Here is a 6,494-nt window from a genome sequence, read left to right on the forward strand (position 1 = left end):
CCACCCCCTTTTATTCATGTGCAGCTCGGAGGCGCGCCACGTGCAGTCCACTGATCATCACCGCACGTCCATGTAGTACGACTCGATGAGCTGCCCTCCTCCCCTTGCAGTCATGGTATCCCGGACTAGTAGTGCGCAGGGACACCCAAGTGGAGTTCATGTGTCACATTTCCCCAAAAACTGATTTTCTGTAGTTCGCTATTTTTAATTTGGGAAATGTTCAGTTCAAATATCAGTATATCACAAAAGCATAAAAAGTCTTTCCAGTTTTGCATAGCCTGCTTAGCGGTCCACATTGCCACCACAAAGTTGAACGAGTGATCACCACACCGAAGAATCCGGCGTCGCTGCAAGCGTCGTCCAGCAAACCTTCGTAGGCGGCCATGTCAGGGTCGTCGATCTTGTCGACGAGCGTGCTGATATCACCTGCAAAGAGGAAAAGAGAACTCACTTTTGAGATAAACAAACAGTGCATCAATCATATCACCTGCTTAGAGCGAGAAATCGCCTTAGCACGACAGGTGCGGAAAAGCGAACTTTCCAAGGACAAACATGTATCGATCAGCTACATGTCCTCAAGGAGAAGTAGTTGTTCCGTAACACTCCAACATCCAGCCTGCTGAGTTCAGAGAGGGCGGAGAATGTCTGAATAATAACTCGTGCATTCAGAGAAGACCGCAGCAACATATATTCTGAATAACTCATGAACACACTGCAGAATTTCTCCTTCAGAAAGGATGTGGAATAGAGCCCCGATTCCGCCCGTGACTGTCAGCAGTACATACATATTTTGGTTGAAGCAGTCCGACATAGCTCCGCCCGTAACCGTGTGCACGCGGCTCGCGTTCTCCGCAGTCTGCCCCTCCTTGCCGAAAACAAGAGGGCGGTGATCGCAGAATAGCAAGAGGCGCATTCCCTTCAAAAAAAACAGCAAGAGGCGCGTGAATCAGGCCTTGCCGAAAAGGCCTTCCTTGTTTAAGGCCCACGCGCAAGAGGCTAGCATTGCACCGTCCGCACTCCGCACCGCAGGTGGTTAGTTTAGTACCACCTCGCTCGGCGAAGAAGGGACGGGAGGACGAGGAGGGTACGAATAGAGGAGCATGGCAGCGGTTCAACTCATACCTTTCTCGGCCTTTTGGCTAAGATTAAGTGTAGTATTTGTTATTATCAGTTTAATATTTGATATTTGATATGTGGGGTACATCCTCACAATGACATTAAATTTATTTTTTATGGGAACATTCTGCACCAGGTGCTCCCTGTACACCACCTTATCGTACTTGGGAACGCTACCCGTTTTCTTCACCGAATAGAGAAGCGTTCACCATAATCAATTGCTGTAAATACAATGATGTTAAACCAAGAGTGGTGTACTCACCATAATCTGTGTGAGATCTACTGGAATAGAGAAGAAAAACAGAGTGGGATGTATCAACATGCCACAAGATAACTTCTTTTTTAGGGTATATGTGTGCTTACCATCCAATATAAGTGTGTTCCTCTTGTGGGATGTCATCTAAGACTGGATAGAGCCAATTAATCTGTGAACCCAATAAGCATCACTACCGAAAAAGGCTTTATGCCCCGCTTTACCCAGTAAGCATCTCCCGCCACTCCGCCTCCAAAGGCGCAGCCAGTGCCAAGGCTATGCCTCTCATGATCTTCCTTGAAAGATCTGAAATGAAAAATGGCATGATCAACACTGTTAGATACGGTTGACGAGCATAAAAGAATAAGCAAATTGATTCAGATTCCTCTCAAAAAAGTAAAGTAAAGTGATTCGGATAAGTCCACTTCGTAGAAGGCTTATATGGTTTTACAGCAGTGCGTCAAATTTTGATTGATAATCTGGCCTGCATGGAAGATAAACAATCAGTTCTTTAAAGCACATTAATTAAGTACTTCTTTGCATTGTGAACATTAACATCAATAAATATTGATAGGTGTATAATAATGTTACAGGATTTTCTAATGCACAAAAAAAACAGGTAGTGAACGGCTTTCTCAAAAAATGCGATCACGGTGCTCTAAAATATACCTTCAGAACAAAGAACCGAGAAGGGACCCCTAAAGAAGAACAGAGAAAGGAAGTTGAAAACACACAAATTAGATCCTTCCATTAGTTTAGCAAGATCACCATATCTGCCCGGTTCTATAGGTGTGTAGCACTGCAATTTTTTGTTCTAATGGTTTAGCTAAAAAAACAGAATAATTTAAACAATCATGACAAGAAATTCAGAGACAGATGTAAACTTACATCAATTGCTTCGTGCGTATCAGGTTTACCCTTGGTAACATTTTCTCCCACTCTCTGATATCCTGTGACTATAGACCATAAGAAAGTTCATTTACATATGTAGTGGTTTTCCAAGGACCAAACAACAAGCTACAAGAAAAGCTAAGTTTTTATTTAGATATCACACCTATAACCACTTTGAGGAGTCGTTTTGATCTTCAGTTTTTCCTCACGAGGGGGCTGAAAGAACATGCATGTGACGTCCCTGACTTCCATCATTAGCGAGTCCAAAATCCCATGGCCTTTCTGTTGATAATACACAGTCATCATTTGGCATGGTTAATTAGGACTCAACAGATGAGTTGAGCAGCATCTAGAACCAGTTTTGCTCATAAAACAGAAGGGGAAAGACCAGATGCACACAACAACTGAACATGACACACACACACACACAGACACACACACACAGTATTTTACACTCTACTACTGGTGACAGCACAGTATTTTGTTTGTAAACTGTTGATGCTGTTTATTTCCATGTTTAGTTGAGATACCACAACAACATAAAAGTTAGTATACATAGTTTGCTTACAGGTCCAAATTACTTGGCATCACAAAGTTGAACGAGCGGTTACCACATAGAAGAATCCGGCCTCCCTGCAAGCGTCGTCCAGCATACTTTTGGTCGGCCATGTCAGGGTCGTCGATCTTGTCGACGAGCGGGCTGATACCTGATCATGCAAAGAGGAAAACAGAGCTCACTTTTTAGATAAACAAACAGTGCATCTGCTGCCTAGGGCGAGAAATCTCCGTAACACGATTGGCACGGAAAAGAGAAATTTCCAAGGATAAACATGTATCGATCAGAGCCGGATGTCCTCAAGGAGAACAACTTCTTCCGTCACACTCCAACATCCAGTCTGCAGCAACCTATGTTCTGAATAACTCACGAACGCACTGCAGAATTTCTCTTTCAGAAAAGATGGGGAACTGAGCCTGGATTCCTCCCGTCACTGTCAGCAGTCCGACAACGTTCGCCAACTCTGATCGCAAAACAGCAATCCAGGGGCAAATCAGGCCGGTTATATAGGCCTTTGCCAAAAGGCCTTCTTTGTTTAGGCCCACGGAAGAGGCTGGTTTGGTGGCATTGCAACGTCCGCTGCAGGTCGTTAGTTTAGTACCACCTCGCTTAGCGAGGAGGGGACGGGAGGGCGAGGAGGGTACAAGTAGAGGGGCAGGGCAACAGATCAAATTATACCTTTCTCGGCCTTTTGGCTAAGATCAAGTGTAGTATCTGTTCTTATCAGTTTAATATCTGATATGTGGGCCATGTGCTCACAACGATATTAAATTTATTTTTTATGGGGGAGGGGCCACCACAATGGCTTGCCATTGGGTCCTTCAGGTGTCGCCTAGTGTGTTGCACTACTGCCTGGGCAGGCGTACCCCAACCAAATTAAGTTTAAATTTTAATATCTTGAGATGAGATTGAGATGAAGATGCTTGAAACTCAATCTGTGTCCAAGCCTTTGAGGTGAAGCATTCGGTTTGTTGTTTGTTGCTGCCAGTTTGTAGCACAGGACGGTGACCACAACACCTCGTCAGCCCCTCTTCTGCTATTACATTCAGAGAGCACATGAATAACCCACTGACGAAGGTGGAAGGCAACAAATGAGCCCGTGAGTAAGTAACAGTGTCGCCTGTTTCCGCTCAACAATCAGGCCAGCGCGATGAGTTTTTGATGATTGTGGTGGTTGGTCTGAAGTCTGCACTCTGCACTTCTGCAGCACGATGGCCACCCACCATACGTAACTGTAGTGCGGCCAAAACCCACCTGTGGCTCCCCAACAAAGAAAATGGGACTGGATACTGTCTAAGTTCTCGGCATCTGACTGCCAGAAATGTCCGACTGTTTTTCTTGTGCATATCATCATGTGATTTGGTTCTGAACATGTTTCAGAAATTGAAACATAACTCAGAGATCTGAAATGAAAAATAGCATGATCAACATTACTAGATACGGTTGACGAGCATAAAAGAATAAGCAAAGTGATTCAGATTCCTCTAAAAAAAATAAAGCAAAGTGATTCATATAAGTCGACCTCGTAGAAGGCTTATATGGTTTTCCAGCAGCGTGTACAATCTTGATTGATAATCTGGCCGGCATGGAAGATAAACAATTCACTTCTTTAAAGCACATTAATTAAGTACTTCTTATTGGTCGAAAAAAATTAAGTATTTCGTTGCATTGTGAACATTAACATCAATAAATATTGATAGCTACAAGAAAATGATTTACAATTGATAAGGTTGCTACAAGAAAAGACTGAATTAGGCGGACAAAACAGATAAAATTCAGTGAAGTTGCAAACAAGGAAACCTTCAGCATGTCTCCGATGTTGCAAACTAAGGTCCCGGGTACGGGCTTGGCTTATATCCACTCACCAGACTGGTTCCTTACCTGATACCAAATTTACTAAAGAGTTTCAGCAGATCAATCTCTTTGCTTCTTGACAGAGGAAACAGAGGGCATAGATGGATAATAGTACAAGATATGTGTGCTAGTGAAGTAATAAGTATCTCAAGAGCACAGATATCACCGTCCTGATTCACCAGTGTCAAAAAGGCCTGCAGTTTAACAAAATTAGGAAAAGTATTCCCCCCAGGATTTTTGGTTTAATGTTTTGAAAAATACCATGTGCGTTTTTCCTAAAAAGGCAAACATATTATTCTAGTATTGACTTAAAGAACACGATACAGTGTTCTAGTATTGACTTAAAGAACACGATACAATGTACTAACCATAATCTGTGTGAGCTCCACTGAATTGATCATAGGATGCATGGTGTATCGAAGAAAAGCAGTCAGATGTATCCACCCAAGTAAGCATAAGACAAATATGTTTTTTTGTGTGCTTACCATCCAATATCAATGCGTGGTGGGATGCCAGCTGAGAATGGATAGCCAATCAATCTGAGAACCCAGAAAGCATCTCCTGTTGTTCCGCCTTCGAAAGCATCCAACTGCGCGCCCAGTGCCAAGGCTATGCCTCGCATGATCTTCCTTGAAAGATCTGAAATAAAAAATGGCATGATAAACACTGTCAGATACGATCGATGAGCATAAAAGAATAAGTAATTCAGATAAGTGGACTTTGTAGAAGGCTTATATAGTTTTCCAGCAGCGTGTCAAAATTTGATGGATAATCTGGCCTGCATGGAAGATAAACTATTCAGCTCTTTAAAGCGTATTAAGTAGTAAAGGAGAATTTTTTTACATGGTGAACATACTGACATCAATAGGTGTCTAACAGTGTTACCTTCAAAAAAGCAGGCAGTGAACCGTTTTCTGAAAAAAATGTGATGACGGCTCAAAATATACCTTCAGAGAAAAGAACAGAGAAGGGATCCTAAAGAAAAACAGAGAAGGGAAGTTGAAAACATAAAACAAATTAGATTCTTCCATTGGTTTAGCATGATTACCATATCTGTCCGGTTCGATAGGCATGTAGCATTGCAAATTTTTTCTAAGGGTTTAGCTAAAAATGACAGAACAATTTAAACAAGTATTACAAGAAATTGAGGGACAGATGAACTTACATGAATTGCTTCATGCATATTAGGTTTACCCTTGGTAACATTTTCTCCCACTCTGATACCCTCTGATGATAGACCACAAGAAAGTTCATTGCATATGTACTTATGTAGAGATATTCCAAGGACCAACCAACTAGCTACAAGAAGAGTTGGGTTTTTATTCAGATATCACACCTATAATCACTCTGAGGTGTCATTTTGATCTTCAATTTTTCCTCGTGAGGGAGCTGAAAGAACTTCTGTGTGACGTCCCTGACTTCCATCATTAGCGACTCATCCCATGGCCTTTCTGTTAATAATGGACATCTCGTCTGCTGAGTTCTTTGAGGGTGGAGAATGTCTGAATAATAACTCGTGAATTCAGAGAAGACTGCAGCAACCTATGTTCTGAATAACTCATGAACGCACTTGCAGAATTGCTCTTTCAGAAAGGATGGTGGAACTGAGCCCGGATTCCGCCCACTACTAACAACAGCGCTCGGCCGTGACCCGTGATGGTTAAAGCATCTCCAGCCGTTGGCCCTCAAGGAGGCGCTAAAAATCGCCCCTGGGGGCGCACCGGCGCAAAACGCGCGCTGGGGGCGTGATGCCACCCAGTCGCGGCGCCCACGAATTTTTGTGAAAATTAAAATGAGGCACAAACATGGCGCAAATTCAACCAT

The 6,494-nt window shown here is 42.9% G+C and overlaps 1 non-coding gene and 3 pseudogenes across 1 annotated transcript; 2 read left to right on the forward strand and 2 right to left on the reverse strand.

Annotated features, from left to right (window-relative positions):
• Positions 1-325: 325 nt before the first annotated feature.
• On the reverse strand, positions 326-3,567 carry LOC119345723 (annotated as a pseudogene).
• On the forward strand, positions 1,119-1,297 carry LOC119345728 (annotated as a pseudogene).
• LOC119345725 lies at positions 3,491-3,687 on the forward strand. The gene has a single exon (XR_005167157.1). It is a non-coding gene; the product is annotated as a U2 spliceosomal RNA (small nuclear RNA).
• Positions 3,688-3,953: 266 nt separating this feature from the next.
• LOC119345724 lies at positions 3,954-6,494 on the reverse strand (annotated as a pseudogene).

The sequence above is a fragment of the Triticum dicoccoides genome, unplaced genomic scaffold (genome assembly GCF_002162155.2).
Source record: "Triticum dicoccoides isolate Atlit2015 ecotype Zavitan unplaced genomic scaffold, WEW_v2.0 scaffold27209, whole genome shotgun sequence".
In the NCBI taxonomy this organism is placed as follows: domain Eukaryota; kingdom Viridiplantae; phylum Streptophyta; class Magnoliopsida; order Poales; family Poaceae; genus Triticum; species Triticum dicoccoides.